Source organism: Oncorhynchus kisutch, linkage group LG8, assembly GCF_002021735.2.
Source record: "Oncorhynchus kisutch isolate 150728-3 linkage group LG8, Okis_V2, whole genome shotgun sequence".
NCBI classification, from domain to species: Eukaryota; Metazoa; Chordata; class Actinopteri; order Salmoniformes; family Salmonidae; genus Oncorhynchus; species Oncorhynchus kisutch.
Window position 1 is genome coordinate 55476009 of NC_034181.2, and position 20527 is coordinate 55496535.

Genomic DNA, 20527 nt, shown 5'->3' on the forward strand with positions numbered 1-20527 from the left:
TTCAACGCACGTTCTAATGAACTCGCACACCGAATCAGCGTATTCGTCAATATTGTTATCTGACGCAATACGAAACATGTCCCAGTCCACGTGATGGAAGCAGTCTTGGAGTGTGGAGTCAGCTTGGTCGGACCAGCGTTGGACAGACCTCAGCGTGGGAGCCTCTTGTTTTAGTTTCTGTCTGTAGGCAGGGATCAACAAAATGGAGTCGTGGTCAGCTTTTACGAAAGGGGGGCGGGGCAGGGCCTTATATGCGTCGCGGAAGTTAGAGTAACAATGATCCAAGGTCTTTCCACCCCTGGTTGCGCAATCGATATGCTGATAAAATTTAGGGAGTCTTGTTTTCAGATTAGCCTTGTTAAAATCCCCAGCTACAATGAATGCAGCCTCCGGATAAATCGTTTCCAGTTTGCAGAGAGTTAAATAAAGTTCGTTCAGAGCCATCGATGTGTCTGCTTGGGGGGGGATATATACGGCTGTGATTATAATCGAAGAGAATTCTCTTGGTAGATAATGCAGTCTACATTTGATTGTGAGGAATTCTAAATCAGGTGAACAGAAGGATTTGAGTTCCTGTATGTTTCTTTCATCACACCATGTCACGTTAGCCATAAGGCATACGCCCCCGCCCCTCTTCTTACCAGAAAGATGTTTGTTTCTGTCGGCGCGATGCGTGGAGAAACCCGTTGGCTGCACCGCCTCGGATAGCGTCTCTCCAGTGAGCCATGTTTCCGTGAAGCAAAGAACGTTGCAGTCTCTGATGTCCCTCTGGAATGCTACCCTTGCTCGGATTTCATCAACCTTGTTGTCAAGAGACTGGACATTGGCAAGAAGAATGCTAGGGAGTGGTGCACGGTGTGCCCGTCTCCGGAGTCTGACCAGGATGCCGCCTCGTTTCCCTCTTTTTCGGAGTCGTTTTTTTGGGTCGCTGCATGGAATCCACTCCGTTGTCCTGTTTGTAAGGCAGAACACAGGATCCGCGTCGCGAAAAACATATTCTTGGTCGTACTGATGGTGAGTTGACGCTGATCTTATATTCAGTAGTTCTTCTCGACTGTATGTAATGAAACCTAAGATGACCTGGGGTACTAATGTAAGAAATAACACGTAAAAAAAACAAAAACTGCATAGTTTCCTAGGAACGCGAAGCGAGGCGGCCATCTCTTGTCGGTGCCGGAAGTACCACCACTTGCCCTACTGACAATGTTCCATTATGTCTATGTATAATTCTCATTGGAACTTTAGATGTAACTATGCATGGCTCTATACCAAAACGCTCTGAATTGTTATATCCCAACATTCACCTGACATTTAGAACATTGAAAGGACTAACAGGGAATGTTATGAAGATTCCCAAAATGTCACCAAAATCATCATATTGTTTAAGTAATTTTTTAACTTGCCAATGTTTTTATAATGTCCCCTTATGCTCAGAAAGAAAATGTGACGTATAGATCAGTAAGGGACGTACTGCACAATACATATATATTCCTAAGTCTTTTGAGTAACACAACTGCAATGTTTGGAGAAACACCAGGGCTCTCAAAGGAACATTCCTAAATGTCCTTTTGATATCCCAAAAGTGATCTGACGTTCACTGGACTCATTGGGGAATGTTATGTAGAATATTGGCAAAGTGACCTGACAATTAAGCACATTTCAGGAACCTTCTGTGAATGTTACAAATACTACTAAAATGTCACCAAAGTGTCCTGAAGTCTTACTGAAAACGTAACTGATACTCATATGTAAGTCAGAAATACAATGTTACAAGTACACCACCACTTGACTAACTGACAATGGACATCTCTTATAACGTTACTAAATAACGTAATTTAGCTATTTAAGAGCCATGACATTTCAACGTCATGAAAAGACTTTGGACGTAACTTTTGTCAGCTGACACCACAGCTACGTAACAAGGCACGTTTCACAATAACGTTATCATGACTTATGTGGGGACTAAAATAACTTTGTGGTCATGTCCTCAAACGCAATTTTCTGAGCTGGGTTACTATGATATCCTGACATGTAGGGATCTGACATTCACAACATCTACTAGACTCATTGGGAACATTATGTAAAATATTGCCAAAGTGACCCGACATTCAGTACATTTTAGGAACCTTCTGTGAACGTTACAAATACTACTACAATGTCACCAAAGTGTCCTGACATTCAGAATGTCTAAAGTACTTGTTTAGAACACAACAAATGTTCCTACACACTTAGAAAGACAACATTACAAGTGTACCACCACTTGACTTACAGACGACGTTCCAAAATGTATTTGTATCATTCCGATTGTAACGTTATATGAAGACAAACCATAACTCTAAATCTAACGTCATGAAATGTTCCTAGTATATCTCCAAAATAACATGATATTCAGAACATTTCATGTGTTAATGTTCTCATGAACATGTATAGCAACCGGATATTTATAACCTCTATAATACTTATTAGAAACGTTATGAATGTGCCTATAATGTCCCAAACGGGCTATGACATTCAGTACCTCTACAAGACTTAATGGGGAACGTTACAAATGTCTATTACGTTCCTTGTTAGCTGGGTAATTATTTGTTATTTTTGTTTTTTATTTCATTTATTTGTTTTTTACTTTAGCTTATTTTAGTAAATACTTTCTTAACACTTTTATTCTTAACTGCGTTGTTGGTTAATAATGATCCAACCCTTTTTTTCCCCGCCTGAAATTACCCTGGCCCTGAAGCAAGGATATGCATATTCTTGGTACCATTTGAAAGGAAACACTTTGAAGTTTGTGGAAATGTGAAAGGAATGTAGGAGAATATAGTAAATAAGATTTTTATTTAACTGACTTAACTGACCACAATAAATCTGGTAAAAGATAATACAAAGGAAAAAAAACATTATTTTGTATTTTTTTTGTACCATCATCTTTGAAATGCAAGAGAAATAATAATCCAGCTCAGGTGCAATATACATTTTGGCCACTAGATGCAGCAGTGTATGTGCAACGTTTTAGACTGATACAATGAACCATTGCATTTCGGTTCAACATTTTGTATCAAGACTGCCCAAATATGCCTAATTTGTTTATTAATAACTTTTAATGTTCAAAATTGTGCACTCTCATCCAACAAAAGCATGGTATTCTTTCACTGTAATAGCTACTGTAAATTGGACTGTGCAGTTAGATTAACAAGAATTTAAGCTTTCTGCCAATATCAGATATGTCTATGTCCTGGGAAGTTTTCTTGTTACTTACAACCTCATGCTAATCGCATTAGCCTATGTTAGCTCAACCGTCCCGTGGAAGGGACACTGATCCCGATAAAGTTTTAAGGGCTTGTAAAGCATTTCACGGTAACCTGTTGTATTCAGCGCATGTGACAATTAAAACATTTGATTTGAATACTTAAGTAAATGTGATATTTCATTTATTTTTTATAAATGTGCAAATAAAATGGGGTATTGTGTGTAGATGAGGAAATATGATTTAATCCATTTAGAAATAAGGCTGTAAGGTAACAAAGTGTGGAAAAAGTCAAGGGGTCTGAATACTTTCTGAATGCACTGTATTCCACCTACCTACACAAATTACTCATCATACAAAATACATTTGCAAGACTAGCCTCCCCCTCTAATTACCTGGCGCCATCTGCACCTTTTATTTAAGAAACTCAATATCTTCTATATTTACGACATTAATGTACGCCCATTATGCACTTTCATCTACAAATACTCATACCTCCCAGACAGTTGACCTAAACCCTTCAATGGATTCTTCCAAGTTAATTCTTAAATCCATCTATATAACACAAGTCACGATAACCTTCACCCTCCCCACTGCTGCACCTCACATAATCAATTCTTTATCAGATATAGAGGTACCATAGTCTGGAATTCTCATCTTCACATTGCCAAAACGTCATCATCCCTCAATAACTTCAAGGGAAGACTGGGGGTCAGACTGATGAACCAAACTACTCAGTAATCGCCTCCATATAGCCTAACTCTCACACACTCACATGCACACACCCATTTAAACAAAACAAATATACATACAGTACCAGTCAAATGTTTGGACACACCTGTTCCCAACCCTCTGTATTGCAACCACTATCTACAGTCTTGAGTCATAATAATGCACTGGAAAATCAAGATCAATTACGGATTGCTCCTCCTGTTAAAAGCCAGAAAGAATGTTCCAGTGCAAGAGGAAATCAGGAAAGTGAATGCTTAGTTGGAGGCTAGGGAAGGCACTAGCACTAGCACATTCAGTATCTACCACAGAAGACGACAATAACTCTTATCCTCTCTGCAAGCAAATAGGATTTGTCCTGGATTTGAAATCAAAGTCTACTGAAAATAAGAAACTTGACCCGCATGTGTTGACAAATGGCATAAGGTATGAAGTTCACAATTGGGCCAAAAAAGTCAGATGGAGTTTACAGATATGCAGCCCAAAGTATTTTAGAGTCCAATTTTGATCTTTGTCTGGACAGTGAGCAACAGGCAATAGGCTTCTCTAAGAGAGTAGTTTTAAAACTTAAAAGAGTGAGGGGTCCATTTAAGGTGTTTGTCCGCTTGGCAGAGAAGCTTTCATACCAGGAGCAAGTGTTCACATTGCCTGATACCAATAACCCCCCAAAAAGTGACCCCATGCTAGAGGTGTAGGCGAACTATCACCAGTGATGTCCAGTGAAACCGACATCGACGTTGAGGGCAGCACCATATCTCTAGTGAAAGACGAATACAACCTCAAAAAGGCGATTGATAGAAAGCGACTTGTCATCAAGAGAAAAATGTGACACCCTGAAAGAGCACAAAGCTCATTTGAAAGAGGCAAGAGGCAAAGAAAGAGAGAGGAGTGCAACTTCAGAGAGCTTATAGAGACAACAAGTTCTTGTTCAGTAGATACAAGAAGCTATCTAAGATGTCTGTGTGTAACGAGGGAGAATGTGAGAACTGAAACAGACCCCAGGTTGGTGAAGTTAAAGGAGAAAGTGTGCTTTTGGAAACAAATGTACACAGAAACTAAGGATGAATTGGACTCTTTCCTCACCCAAAAGGTACCAACACTTAAAAAGGGAGAGTTAGCTGCTTGCACTTACAATAAATATGTTTACAGCTTTCTACAAATTAGCTAATGACTGTAAATGCTAAAAAATGCCCAATCTAGAGTATCATGGGTCATGGGCTGCATACATGGAGTGTGTCTGAAAGTGGGCGTGTCAACAAAAGTGGGAGGATCAGCAGAAGTGGGTGTATGGAAAGTGAACCAGCTAATTGGGCAGATTTGTTGCCACTCAAGGCAGTTTTGCGTGTCTGAGCTTCACTATGTGTAGATCGTTGACAACTGTAGCATTTTAGCTAAGCCTTAACTCTTTTCCTAACCTTAATAACCTAATTTTCCTAACCTGCCATGTTAATTATCCAAACCTGCTACGCAATTTAGCTAAGCCTAATCATTTTCCTAACCTTAACCTCATTCTCCTAACCTGCCACGTTCATTTTCCCAACCTGCCATGTTAATTCTCCTAGCCTGCTACATTTTTCTTCTTTGGGATTTGGTTGGCGGATAGCATCCAATTTTTAGTTGCATACACCGCCACCTACTGTACTGGTGTGTGAGGCCATTCACGGCCTAACTACATGAAATTCTTTGATACAGTAATAGAAAATTGTGAAAAATTTAAATTGCCCTGCTAACTATTAGCCCTCTCGAAAAAAATATCACAAAATAATATACCACCCAATTCCACTATTTAATTCAATCTAGTCCTACCCCAGACCAACGGTCTGAGAGAACATAACACTACCACTCAACACCCCCTGTAGCTGTTATGCAGTAAATCCTCTCAATCCCAAGTACTTCTCTGCCGCTGCCACCGCTACCATTATTTTCTGTGACTTTCCATCCATTCCTGCAGTACAATTGACAACCATGGCTATACACGCTAAAAAAAAGTCCACCTTACTAAAGAACATATTCTTCCCATCACTCTCTCCTGCCTACTCACACAAATCCTCTCAGGATCCATCAACCTGTACCCATCTTACTCTAACACTTTCTCACTGCTTTGGCATACAACACTTTTTGTAACTACTCTAACCATGGAAACCTCAATCGGCCTTTCTCTCACCGGACACCTCCGATCTAACACACACCCCCACAACTAACACACAACTTTCTCCACAGATACCACACATTCCATCGTCTCATGCCCTCCTGCACACTTCTCACATTTAGGCATCTCCCTCCTACACATTGCTGCAACATACCCATACACTTGAAACCTAAAACCATAGTATTTTCGGAAAACAAAAGCTCTCACGGGATAACTAACATTTCCTACCTTGACCTTATCTGGCATATAAACTCAGCATGACAGATAATGCCTTTTCCTTTTCCCCACAATCTCCACCGGCTCTACGTCTCACCAAACGGCAGGTGTCACAGACACCGGGAATCTTCAGTTTCAACTGCTCCTCCTCAACACTTAATGCAGACTCCGTTGTAACACCTCTCATAGGCGCCCTGCTCCAGAGAGCTAAGCAAGTCACAATTCTTGTCCCTAATCTCGTAATCCGGAGCACCCGCTCCCTCTGAGTGGAGGAAACACAGTAAATCATCCTGAGTCTTCTCTGAGTTACCTTCACCAACTCAACAGTTCCCAACCTCTCCTCCACCCAGCCTGACACCACATATGGGCTCCCGAGTGGCGCAGTGGTCTAAGACACTGCATCTCAGTGCAAGAGGTGTCACTACAGTCCCTGGTGCGAATCCAGGCTGTATCACATCCGGACGTGATTGGGAGTCCCATAGGGAGGTAGACAATCGGCACAGCGTCGTCCGGGTTTGGCCGGGGTATGCCGTCATTGTAAATAAGAATTTGTTCTTAACTGACTTGCCTATTTAAATAAAGGTTTAAAAAAAATGCAAGGATCTATTCTCTCTACAAGTCTTACTCCAAATGGGACTGAATCATCCTTATCATCCTCGGGATGAGGCCCGAACTCGGCGGTCCTCACCGCAGGTACTTCATCCTCACTCTCGCCAGGTTCCATCTCTGAAGTACTTGGGCGTGTATCCCTCTTTTTGCACTCAATGCCAAACTTCCTCACCATACTCCTTCCCTCTACACTCCACTTCTTCTCAGCAGTCATCACTGCAACTGCCACAGTTAATTCATCCTCACTCTCGTCACGTTAAACTTCCTCCTCAAAGTCTTCCAAAAGCACTTAATCTTCCATTCACTCAAAACATATTCCACTTTTCTCCTTCTTTTCTTGTCCACCGTCTTCTCCTTTACCAGATCTTCCAGAAGGCTTGTGCAATCCCCTACTCCATATTTATACATAAAATATTCCACTTTCTTCCTTTTTTTCTTGTTCACCATTTGCAGCATGTCCCAACCCGAGCAAACTCTTCTTCTTCTTTGGCAGCTGCTATCTTAGTTCTCTTAGCCTGCTATATAAACATTAAGCTGACCCCCACTGCACCCTATGGCCAGTCTAAGCAATAATGGAACGCTGATGTTACACCCATCGCTGTTGATCCACCCACTGATGTTACACCATTGCTGTTAATCACCCCTTTCTTTTGCAACGCCCACTTTCAGACACACTCCCCCACGGATAGAACAATGAGACAGATATTTCACGGGATGTATAAATGTGAAGCATCCTGTTGGTATTTCCACTCACTGCTAAATATGGTGATGAGAGGAAGCCCAGGGGCTGGCAAGTGGGAGAAGATGGAGAGAGATGGATTTTGGCCTACATTCTGCACATTTTCTCATCGATGAAACATTTGATCTTCATACATTTTTCTGTTTCCCAAATTCTAATCTGTAACAAACAACATGGACTGCGTTTTGCAGACTTTACCCTTTGCCAAAGTTGCTTAGAAGGATTGCAAGGGCAAATTGAGTTACTGCACACGGACACATCAGAGTAGTCATTCCCTAACGGAAATATGCAAATAAATACTAAAACGTACCAATAGGATTTCACTATCTCGTGTGTGACTCTGCACACCTCCTTGCTGGTTCTATCATTCATTTGCTCCCATTGGAAACGACAGGCTCTATCTTGGGTTAGTGATAAAAAAAATCTTTGCTCCAAGTATGCAGTTAATCATACTTGAATCTGGAGCGAGAAAGACGAACCTGGAATCATAACACTTGAGCGGAGTTCCCACATCCGGAAAAGGAAGCTAGGTCACCCGGAACCACAACTTGTCTATGTTTTTGTGACTAAGATGCTAGCTAAGTGTCTCGAATGACTTTGAAATGTTTCGATATGCACCGTTGGACTCAGTTAACCAGTTACCCACCTGGAAGATGGGGTATTTTGCTGTAGGACCAAATTGTTTTCAAATTCCCAACTGTCGTATGGAAGGCTACTCTCTTGGTCAGTTGTTATAGGCCTAACGTTACACTTGGAACCAACTGTATTTACACCACTAACGTTATTTATAATATTATAGAACTTATTTCCTCAGAATCTCCTCATTTTCATTGTTGTTGTAAAAAGGGCTTTATAAAATCAATTTGATTGATAGGCTTAAGGAGATAGGCCTGGTCAGCCACTTGGAAATGACTAGGTCTAGCCTAACTTACTTCATTTAAATGGACCCTGGCTGTCACCCAGATAGATAGTTTAGTTGGTGTGAGATGGATGTAGATATAAAGCCAGAGGAGGATGAGGTGGAGATATCCTCAGTTATCATTTGGTCTGACACTTTGATGCAGGTTATTCATATGCTGAAAATTGGTACGACACAACAAAACAAAGCCTTATTTGTGGTCCGTTAGAAGATACAAAATCAAGTGATAGGGAGATTAAAACTAATCCAATAATTGTTGGTGCTCAACTTCAAACAGCTGTAAATGTCAGGGATGCACACTAGTCACCTTTTGGCGACCTACGTGATTCGTGTAGATCCGATGAGAAAAGTTTTTTTGAGGGGGGCTTTGGATCACTATTGGCTGGAAGCGAACGAGAGATGCCGGTTTGGAGCAATACTGGCTGTATCCAAGGCTCAGCCAATCGTTCACATAACAACAGAATGCAGCATGTGAATGAAGAGAGAAGAGACAACCAATTTGTTACAGTAGTTACAGCAACAACGCATTCTCTTGAAAGACAGTAGGGAGTGGAAAGGCAGTTTTCCAGTTACAGCTGCGTGTCCCCAGAACAATTGTGAAGATATAAGTGAGAAGCCTGGCCACGGAGATGAGGGTGAGAAGGTGATGAAGCGTACTTCATGAGCTGTAACCAAAAAACAACAGGCATTTAGAAAGTTTGAGGTGAGTGAGAAAGTAGCATTTTTAAGAAAAACACATGTCACAAATGAAGAATTTTAAAAGTAAGTGTTTATAATACCTCTTGTGGCTAAACAATGCAAGAAAAAAGAAGCTACTCCACCTGCAAGATTGTCAAAAATATTGGATTCAAAAAGGATACAAGAGGCAAATGATACAGAGGAGAAGATGGTTAGCAAGATCGGTTTGAAATATCTGGTCGTTGATGCAGGAACTGTATGGTCTCTGCATGCTGAAGAGACCACATCTATCGAAACAGATGAAACAGCCAGGATAATGGACCCACTGACTTCTCCTTAAAGGTATTGGGACCGGTTCTGAAAAGAAATTTGAACAAATCCTCGCTGAATACAGATCAGACATCCTACCACTGATAGTTGAGAAACATGTTGCCTTTAGTTCCACTGAAAAGACAATGATGTCCCTTGTAAGCATTTCTGTGGCTTACATTTGATTGATGGCTTAGTTCACCAGGAAAAAAACGACTCTTGTAATTTGGGAGAATATGAAATTAGGAGATAAAGAAGTAGGAGTCCATAGCTCCCCTATCATTGGGACAACAGAGATGGATTTTTTCCCCCCTCACTTTTTTGTATGACCATTGAATTTCCTACTTGAACGATCAACTTAAATAGAAACAAGATGGAGAGCAAGGCTCGGAAAGTTGTCAACTTTCTTTTCCACTGTCAAAATGAGAGAATCACGCTTTATTGACATTTTTTTAATGCATTTTTTAAAATCATATTTTGGTCATCCATTTTTGAGAGCTTGTTTTATCTCTATATTTTTGTTGGAGATAGATGTTTTCATTAGGACAAATGCAATGCTTTTCTATCTGCTGCAGCATGCAACCTTGCACATTACTGTAGACTTCAGGAAGAACATGCTTTAATTTGCAAAAGGTGAGTGAGCAAATTAAAGTTCCAGGTTTGTGATTTTCACCATGAGAAATTCTTATTGAAGTTGAACCAGTGACTGTGAGTACTGTATATTAGAGGTCTTCTCAGATCCAGAAATTGAAATCGGAACCGAATTGGATCTGTGAAATTCCCATCCCGACACAGGGCAGGACCCACATTGTTTTGCGTGAAAATCAAAACCCCATTCGATTCAGGTCCGAGGTGGACCAGATCCGACTCAAAATATATCCGAGATGAGGGAGATTTGGATCCAAATCGGGTCAGGTCTGTATTGGGTATACCCATAGGTATCCGAAAGAAAAAAAGGAGAAAAAAATGCAGCGCTTTATAGCTGCACAACCCAATTTTTTACATTTTTTATAAAAATGTGTTTTTGGGCAGAAATGCCTTCTGGGACATGTGAACTTTCATGTGTCTTAATAACAAACTTGTATGCCATATGAATAAAATGGTTCAATACAAGCCTTGTTGGTTAAGCCACAGAACAAGAAGCAACCTTCCCACTATCCATGCTTAGCTGAGATAATGAGTGGGCTGGACATGCCGAGAGATACGTTTTTTTGCCTGGTGTGAGACAGCTGATGTGTTGTGCACTGAAGTCCACAAGCAAAGTGAAAACACGTAGATAGTTGTGAGAAGGAATTATATAACAAGAAAGTGATCATGCTGTTTCTATGTGGTTGCTATGAAAATTAACTGTGTTTGTGTGTGATCAGGGATGTATTCATTCTACCGATTATGTTGAAAAACATTTCTTAAACGGAAGCAAATTCATAGATGCCAAGGGAAGCCAGGCTTCCACCCAAAATTGACCAATAAAAAAATAAAAAAATATATATTATAAAAAATATGTATCGTTCGTCTCTCTGTTTCATAATTTTTCTACAATTTGCAAGAGGCTGAATGCATCTCACAGGAGAAGGCCTATAAGCGAGCGAAACAGCGCCCTCTGTCTCTACGTGTAGGCCATGTATCTGATGCTGTCTGGTCCAAACGAGTATGACATTGTTGCCGCCGGTAACATTGAAGGCAAGTGAAGCCAGCTAGCATCTGGCGTCCCTTGACAATAAAAGTATAAAATTAGCCAATCAGCTTTGAGCTAAACTAAGCGTGCGCAATTGTGAATGGTCCTGGAGCACAAAACAAAGTGACAAGTGAAGCCAGTTGGAATCCTATCAAATCCCATTGAGAACATAAGTAATTTACAGAAAAACTTTAATTGTTGCATCTCGTTGTGTTTTTGTCCTCCAAGGGCTAGATAGCCAGCTAGCTAAAATTGTCCTTTTCCAAAATTAGCCATGGATGGAAATAGGGATTTGGACTTGTGGTTTTACTGGCCAATGATTATAATTCCGATTCTGATCCAACCATTAATTCATACATTGCTGTGCCCCTGGCCTGAGTGGATGGAAGTTCAATATGTAGCTAGATGTAGAAGGCAAGTGTTAACTAGCTAACTTTGCCCATGAATGGAAGTTAGGCTAGCGAGCAAGCATTTTAGCCCGGTAGCCTAGGACAACAAAAATTAAAAGTGTGTACTGTGTGACAGTGGTAGGACGTTTCGTCAACATTAAAGAGAGGAGGATAGTATTGGCTTTTCTGTACAAGTAGGGTGAGTCAACATGTTTTCTACTTGCGTGAACGTGCATACACGCATATACACACACACACACAGAAATCAGAACCATGGACAGCAACATCATATTTAGCTTACGTTGATTGGACTAAATTGTTTTTGGTATCTTTTAGTTGTCACTGTATTAGACTTAGCGTCGGTGATTTATTTGATGATGTTGAAATGGTGCTGGAATAGTGGAGGGAGCTCCTGTTTCCTTTGCGACTTGCTGTAACTCTCTGTGGTTCAAAATCAATAGTTGTTTAGTGGCCCGAAAATGTCAAACACATGAACTTGTTTGACCATGCTGTAGGTCACGTACCCGTCCGTTACTGTACGTGCAATATGCTTTGTGGATTTCACTGGAAAGAAGTTGCTATCTGGTTTTGTGATAAAACAAATAATTTATTCTGCCACTGTGTCTTCTTATTGTCTCTGATTTAGGCTTATAATATATATCACGGTCGCAAGGCATATGAACTAACAGGTTATAGAGCAAACAACACAATTATAACAACACATACGTCGCTGACTTCCCCAGTGATTTTACCCACGCACCTCTACTGCCAATAGAAACTCTCATTTGTGACTGTTGGACTCATGATTGCACCCTAAATCAGCTAGATGCAGGCAAGAATGTCCAAGGTGGTATTGAATGTGTCACTGTCAGTCACTTTGATTACTCAAAATTCTTTCGACCCGTCTACCTACGTTGTAAACTTTCATTCATGGGCTAGGTTGTAGCAACCTCATGATGGGTACAGGGAAAATGTAGTAGCCTAAACCTATCAATGTTACATTGAGCTAGGCAAATGAATGACAGTTATCCAATATGCTGTAACAGAAATAAGGCCATGCTTGTAAAAAAACAAAATAAATCATCCTCCCTCATTTTAAACGGCATCAACCACCACTGAGGTGCTTTGCATTGTGGACAATGTAATGGGTGGAGTAAAAGGCCAGCAACACTCCGTATTATTATTGAAATGAAACCATATATAGATTCTACAAACCCTACTGAGTATTCCCCACCCTACTTTTTTACATCGGCACAAAGAATAGTTTTTCATGTACAGTGCTATATTTGTACCATATACTGTCCAGGCACCTCATTTGACCACAGTAAAAGCCCAGCAACACTTCCTATGACCTAGTTTAGTTTGTTCAAACTCATCTGATTTGTATTCTAGGGACTCTAGTGAGTAGACTGGACCCGAGTTTTATAGACACAGAATCTATTGTTTTTCCTGTACAGTGCAATTTGTTTGTGCAATACAACAAATATACAGTCAGACTTTTCATAAACATGACATTTCAAAATCGCATCCTTTAACAACAGCACCAGTCAATTAACAAGAATCATACAACGCAAATAAATGATTATTAAAAAAAATATGAATTGCAGATTTTTTTTGACCAGTAGGCTTTTAGTATGCCATGATCACACCTACAGTGTTACTGCAAAAAATGCTACACAGCATCATCTTGATATGTGCAACAAAAGTTCAACATTCACCTTCTGCTACCATTTCTGTGTTCACATACAGTTTGACACATATGTTCGATAAATCCAACGTATGCACCACAGAGAACGCATTGCAACTGCCTCTGCAAAGCAATGATGCAAGGCAAACGCAGAGTTCCATCAGAAATTAATTTATTTCTGGTGTATCCAAAATGTAAAACCCTGTCCGTGTGATCGAGGCGTAAGGGGGATACGGGTGTGTTCATACAGGAACCAATGTGGTGCACTTAGGTGTGGCGTTAATGCAGGAACCAATGGGATGCTATAGCATACACATAGCGTTTACAGCGTACTTTTATTTTGGAGGCTAAATTTGAAAACCGGAAGTTTTAATGGTGATCCAGCTAGTGTTGCTACCATGACGTTAATCAACACTTCCTGGAACTGAGTCTAGAACCACAGAGTAAAACAGGGAAACAGAAATGGTGTTACCGCCACCTTCTGTACTGGAGAAGGAGCGCAATGTAAACTGATTGAAATATAGCCTATCACCATTGCGGAGTTCCAGAAACGTGTTCGCCCAACGGGGATTCAAATGTGTAGGCTACTATTTCTACAGTACTGATATATTTTAAAGTGGTTCTAGTTTTACAACGATAACCTCACGCACAAGAGAGACAACTAGAGAGAGGGAGAGAGAGAGACTGAAAGTTAGGCTACTCACCGAGTATCCTACAGGGAGGACCATTATTGACGAGAAAAGATAGAGGTAAGCCTACATTTCCCTGGCAATATTGCTATTTTCAGCCAATTCCCAGATTACAGACCTAGCTAACATACTAATTGATGCTAATGTGCTGGGCAAACTATGTTAATTTTATATTTTCTGTCACACACACAGATAATAACTATTTATTATTATGACTGCAACTTTAATACTTTTTGGGAAGTGTTTTGGATACATGGCCATGGCAACAAGCAATTTCATATCATCATGGCAACATCTTCAAAAACCACACCAATATCCCTTAGGAGAGTTAGCATTATAGTGGTATTTTTCCTTCACATAGGCTACTTAGGGCTACTAATTTACTAAGTCAATATTTATCCAATCCCATAGCAACCACGTGATGATTCAAATTTATCTCAGGTTTTGTTAAAAAAAAAATCTAATCACATGTTATTAGTCACGTGCTGTATACAACAAGTGTAGACCTTACAGTAAAATGCTTACTTACAAGCCCTTAACAAACAGTGCCGTTTAAAGAAAATATTTAGCAAAAAAAAAAGAAAAAAGAAGACAATTAAATTACAATAATGAGGCTATAAAATACAGTGGATAGTTGTGGCGTGAGGAACAAGAATGGGTGTCAGAGAGAAACATTCCCCTGGTTCAGGATAAAATACAGAAATACACTTTCCCTAAGAGAATAACATTTCAGAATTCCAAGCATTCCTGGAGCTGTCACCTCCCTTGTATTGTCTTTCCTTCTTTTGGAAGAGGAACATTGAGCCCCACTGACTGCCCAACTCATACCCACAGATAAAGCCAGGCTGGTCAGCCCTACAGTACAATTTCATCATAGGACAAGAATACTTTATGTGGTCTTACAGGCTGGTATAGGAACTTTGGATTTTTTTTCTATTACAAATGTCTTAACTTCAATTCTCTACAGCGCATTCGGAAAGTATTCAGACCCCTTGATTTTTTCACATCTTGTTACGTTACAGCCTTATTCAAAAATATTTATATATATATATATATATATATATATTTAAATGTCCTCATCAATCTACCCACTGTACCCCATAATGACAAAGTGAAAACAGATTTCTAGAAACATTTTCAAATGTATATAAAAAAAACCAACAACAGATACCTTATTTACATAAGTATTCAGACCATTTGCTATGAGACTCTAAATTGAGGTCATCCTGTTTCCATTAATCATCCTTGAGATGTTCCTACAACTTGATTGGAGTCCACCTGTGGTAAATGCAATTGATTGGACATGATTTGGAGAGGCACACACCTGTCTATATAAGGTCCCACAGTTGACAATGCATGTCAGAGCAAAAACCAAGCCATGAGGTCAAAGGAATTGTCCATAGAGCTCTGAGACAGGATTTTGTCGAGGCACAGATCTGGGGATGGGTACCAAAACATTTCTGCAGCATTGAAGGTCCCGAAGAACACAGGGGCCTCCATCATTTTTAAATGGAAGAAGTTTGGAACCACCAAGATGCGTTCTAGAGTTGGCCGTCTGTCAAACTGGTCAGGGAGGTGACTCTGACAGAGCTCCAGAGTTCCTCTGTGGAGATGGGAGAACCTTCCAGTAGAACAACCATCTCTGCAGCACTCCACCAATCAGGCCTTTATGGTGACCAGACTGAAGCCACTCCTCAGTAAAAGGCACATGACAGCCCGCTTGGAATGCCAAGCGTCACGTTTGGAGGAAACCTGGTACCATCCCTACGGTGAAGCATAGAGGTGGCAGCATCATGCTGTGTGGATGTTTGTCAGTTGCAGGGCCTGGGAGACTAGTGAGAATTGAGGGAAAGATGAATGGAGCAGAGTACAGAAAGTTCCTTGATGAAAACCTTCTCCAGAGCGCTCAAGACCTCAGACTGGAGCGAAGGTTCACCTTCCAACAGGACAATGACCCTAAGCACACAGCCAACACACCGCTTCACGACAGGTCTCTGAGTGGGCAAGCCAGGACTGAAACCCGATTGAACATCTCTGGAGTAACCTGAAAATAGCTGTGCAGTGATGCTCCCCATCCCACCTGACAGAGCTTGAGACGATCTGCAGAGAAGAATGGGAAATATTCCCCACATACAGGTGTGCCAAGCTTGTATCATTATACCCTAGAATACTGTAATCATTGGCAAGGAAGTACAAAAATGTCTAAAAATAGTTTTTTTTGCTTTGTCATTATGGGGTATTGTGTGTAGATTGATGGGGGGGGGGGGGGAAACAATTTTATCCATTTTAGAATAAGTCGGTAATGTAACAAAATGTCAAAAATGTCAAGGGGTCTGAATACTTTCCGAATGCACTGTGTGTTTTGACCAACCAACTGAGGACCATCAAAGTGACTTGTCATTCAAATAAATGGAACTCTTGTTGTTGATGTTGTATATTGCAGCATAATGCTTAAGAACGTGTCGGTGTTATGACAATGCCGAGCTTAGTAAACGTAGTGAGGGCACAGACACCGCCTCCTCCATATGCGCTCCCACGCTTCAACAGGCCAACGCGGGTGAACTGATGAACTCAGACTTCTCAGTTGGCTGTAGCCCACTGTTTACGTTGACTTGCACGAGCCGAGAGCAAACGGAACAGGCATACCCCAAGTTTTGGCCTTTTCTATTTAGCCATGTTTTTTTTCTCCTGTTGTGTTCCCTAACAAGGCCAAGGTTTTCAAAAAGTATATGAAAAACTGTTTTTAACAGGAATGATTAAAAAAAGGGGAGGGGGGGGGGTGGAGAAAGTAGAGGGAGTGTTTACGTTATGCTCCTGCAGCTGGTGTTGTTTTTGTCCTTGAGAGTTTTGTGGGCGACTTGTAGCTCCCTCTTGGTGTGCCAACATTCGGGTCGGGATAATTATCACAAACACTGAGGGTGAACATGCCAACCCAACTCTGTATAGTAGGAGTGTGTATGTGTGTAAAAGAGAGGGAGAAAGAGGTCATAATAAATGTTTTGTATCATCAGTTGCACACGAGGTCCAACCGAAACTTGGCTTCTGCTTTTAACCCAACCCCTCTGAATTGGAGATGTGTGGGGGGGCTTTTTGTTGTGGGGGGTTAACTACCTTGGTCAAGAGTAGAACGACAGATGTTTCACCTCGGGGGATTTGAACCAGCAACCTTTTGGTTACTGGCCCAAAATTCTAACCACTAGGCTAAAGGTGTGTGTGTGTGTGTGTGTGTGTGTGTGTGTGTGTGTGTGTGTGTGTGTGTGTGTGTGTGTGTGTGTGTGTGTGTGTGTGTGTGTGTGTGTGTGTGTGTGTGTGTGTGTGTGTGTGTGTGTGTGTGTGTGTGTGTGTGTGTGTGTGTGTGTGTGTGTGTGTGTGTGTGTGTGTGTGTGTTCCTGGATAATGCACAGAGAAGTCCTTTTAAGTGGAAGGAAACATTTGTACATACAGGTGCTAGTACTAGACAGGCACTGTACTGCATACACACACTTCACAAAATGTACCATTGTGCCTCTTGTCAGGTTGGTTGTGAGATCAGATGCCGATGTGATCAAGGCCATGCTGGACCTATTTTGAAGTGTCTTTTGTTTGTTTCCTATTGTGTGGGAGAGTGCTGACGTTAAGTGGAGTGAAAAACCAAATTTCTCAACCACACACTCTTCCTCCCTCTCAGTCTCACCAACACACCCTTTACACAACAATAAATATTTGGGCAACAATGACAGCATCTGTCTCTTGCTCAGTCTCTCTTCTTTCACGCTCTCTCTCTCTCTCTCTCTCTCTCTCGTTTTCAATTATATTTATTTTGTATTTCAGTGAGACTACATTGATTTACTCTTTGCTGCATTTCAAACGCTGTTGTCCAGAATGTCACGAATTAATGTTTTTTTGCCAATCATTCTGTGGGAAGTTCCCTCAAAATGAGTACACTTTGCAATAGAAGGCTCATTAATATTTTGATGGTTTACATGGGGCTATTTAGACCTCTGGAGAGTGACAGTGACCGTAATCTGGCATAGTAGTGAGATTGAGTGCTTGTAAAGATGGCGGCTTCATTCAGTCCACAACTCAATACTCCGATGGTAAAACTCTGTCACACATGAATGTGTAATCAGCTGACTGAGGAGCTTTCTTGCAGATCTGATCGGTTTGATCAGGTGGTGTTGTGTATCCCTGGTGTATACTGTGATAATGCTCTTATGCTATATTGTATAGCGCCTTTTAATGAGCAAAAAAGCTCTTTACTGTATGACATTAAGTATTGTAACACTAAAAAAAGCTTAACACGCTGTTGTGAATTTGGGAGATAGAGCCAGGAGCTGGACTTGAACCAGGGACCTCATGCATGTCAGCACAATCCAAGGGGACTTTGTTGAAGAGCCCTGCTCTTGATAGTCAGCAGGCCGCAGAGTGCTAGATTTAGCGACATGGTTGCTGCATTATCTATCTATTTATTGCAAATAAGTCCTTTTTAAAAGACTCATTTTCCACTCCCTTGTTCACCTCATCCTCCCCACTGCTCTCCTCCAGTTTGCAAGTATTATAAATACAGCTGAAGTGTCACAGTGCAGCTAATATGACACTTCCTCATTGAACAAATATCCATTCCAGTTCAGGGTGTTTGATGTAATTATATCCTCAATTAGCTCCCAGTGTCTGTCGCACGTTGTTCGCATTTAAGTATATTATACTGAACAAAAATATAAACACAACATGCAACAATTTCAAAGATTTTACTGAGTTACAGTTCAATTGAAATAAATTCATTAGGCCCTAATCTATAGATTTCACATGACTGGGCAGGGGCGCAGCCATGGGTGGACCTGGGAGGGTATAGGCCCAAATCAAATCAAATCAAATGTATTTATATAGCCCTTCGTACATCAGCTGATATCTCAAAGTGCTGTACAGAAACCCAGCCTAAAACCCCAAACAGCAAGCAATGCAGGTGTAGAAGCACGGTGGCTAGGAAAAACTCCCTAGAAAGGCCAAAACCTAGGAAGAAACCTAGAGAGGAACCAGGCTATGTGGGGTGGCCAGTCCTCTTCTGGCTGTGCCGGGTGGAGATTATAATAATAAGGCAGAACAGTTGAAACTGGAGCAGCAGCACAGTCAGATGGACTGGGGACAGCAAGGAGTCATCATGTCAGGTAGTCCTGGGGCATGGTCCTAGGGCTTAGGTCCTCCGAGAGAGAGAGAAAAAAAGAGAGAGTTAGAGAGAGCATAGGTGGGGTGGCCAGTCCTCTTCTGGCTGTGCCGGGTGGAGATTAAAACAGAACATGGCCAAGATGTTCAAATGTTCATAAATGATCAGCATGTTTGAATAATAAGAAGGCAGAACAGTTGAAACTGGAGCAGCAGCACGGCCAGGTGGACTGGGGACAGCAAGGAGTCATCATGTCAGGTAATCCTGGGGCATGGTCCTAGGGCTCAGGTCCTCCGAGAGAGAGAAGGAGAGAATTAGAGAACGCACACTTAGATTCACATAGGACACTGAATAGGACAGGAGAAGTACTCCAGATATAACACACTGACCCTAGCCCCCGACACATAAACTACTGCAGCATAAATACTGGAGGCTGAGACAGGAGGGGTCAGGAGACACTGTGGACCCATCCGAGGACACCCCCGGACAAGGCCAAACAGGAAGGATATAACCCCACCCACTTTGCCAAAGCTCAGCCCCCACACCACTAGAGGGATATCTTCAACCACCAACTTACCATCCTGAGACAGGGCCGATTATAGCCCACAAAGATCTCCGCCATGGCACAACCCAAGGGGGGGCGCCAACCCAGACAGGATGACCACATCAGTGAATCAACCCACTCAGGTGACGCACCCCTTCCAGGGACGGCATGAGAGGGCCCCAGTAAGCCACTTGGTAGCCAGGCCCAGCCAATCAGAATTAGTTTTTTGTAGAAGCACCATTTAGGCGATTACAGCTTTTTAAATTTGTAATTTTTTTAATCCCCAATTTCGTGGTATCCAATTGTTTAGTAGCTACTATCTTGTCTCATCGCTACAACTCCCGTACGGGCTCGGAAGAGACGAAAGTTGAAAGTCATGCGTCCTCCGATACACAACCCAACCTAGTGCGCATCCAACCCGGAAGCCAGCCGCACCAATGTGTCGGAGGAAACACCTTGCACCTGGCAACCTTGGTTAGCGTGCACTGCGCCCGGCCCGCCACAGGAGTCGCTGGTGCGCGATGAGTCAAGAATATCCCTACCGGCCAAGCCCTCCTTAACCCGGACGACGCTGGGCCAATTGTGCGTCACACCAGGGACATCCCGGTCGGGGCCGGTTGCGACTGAGCCTGGGCACGAACCCAGAGTCTCTGCGCCACCCGGGAGGCCAGGCGATTACAGCTTTGAGTCATTATGGGAATGTCTGTATCAGATTTGCACATCTAGATTGGGGGATTTTCTCCCATATTTCCATGCAGATTTTCTTAAGATCTGTTAAATTAAGTGGGGAGCTGCGGTGAACAGCAATCTTCAA

The 20527-nt window shown here is 41.7% G+C and overlaps 1 protein-coding gene across 1 annotated transcript in view; it reads left to right on the plus strand.

Moving 5' to 3' along the window:
- Nucleotides 1-13790: 13790 nt before the first annotated feature.
- Nucleotides 13791-20527, plus strand: part of LOC109895550 (tetraspanin-4-like) — a 116125-nt gene continuing 109388 nt past the window's right edge. The window contains exon 1 of the mRNA XM_020489321.2: nt 13791-14089. The gene's annotated coding sequence lies outside the window, so the exon portion shown is untranslated. The remainder of the gene's footprint in view (nt 14090-20527) is intronic.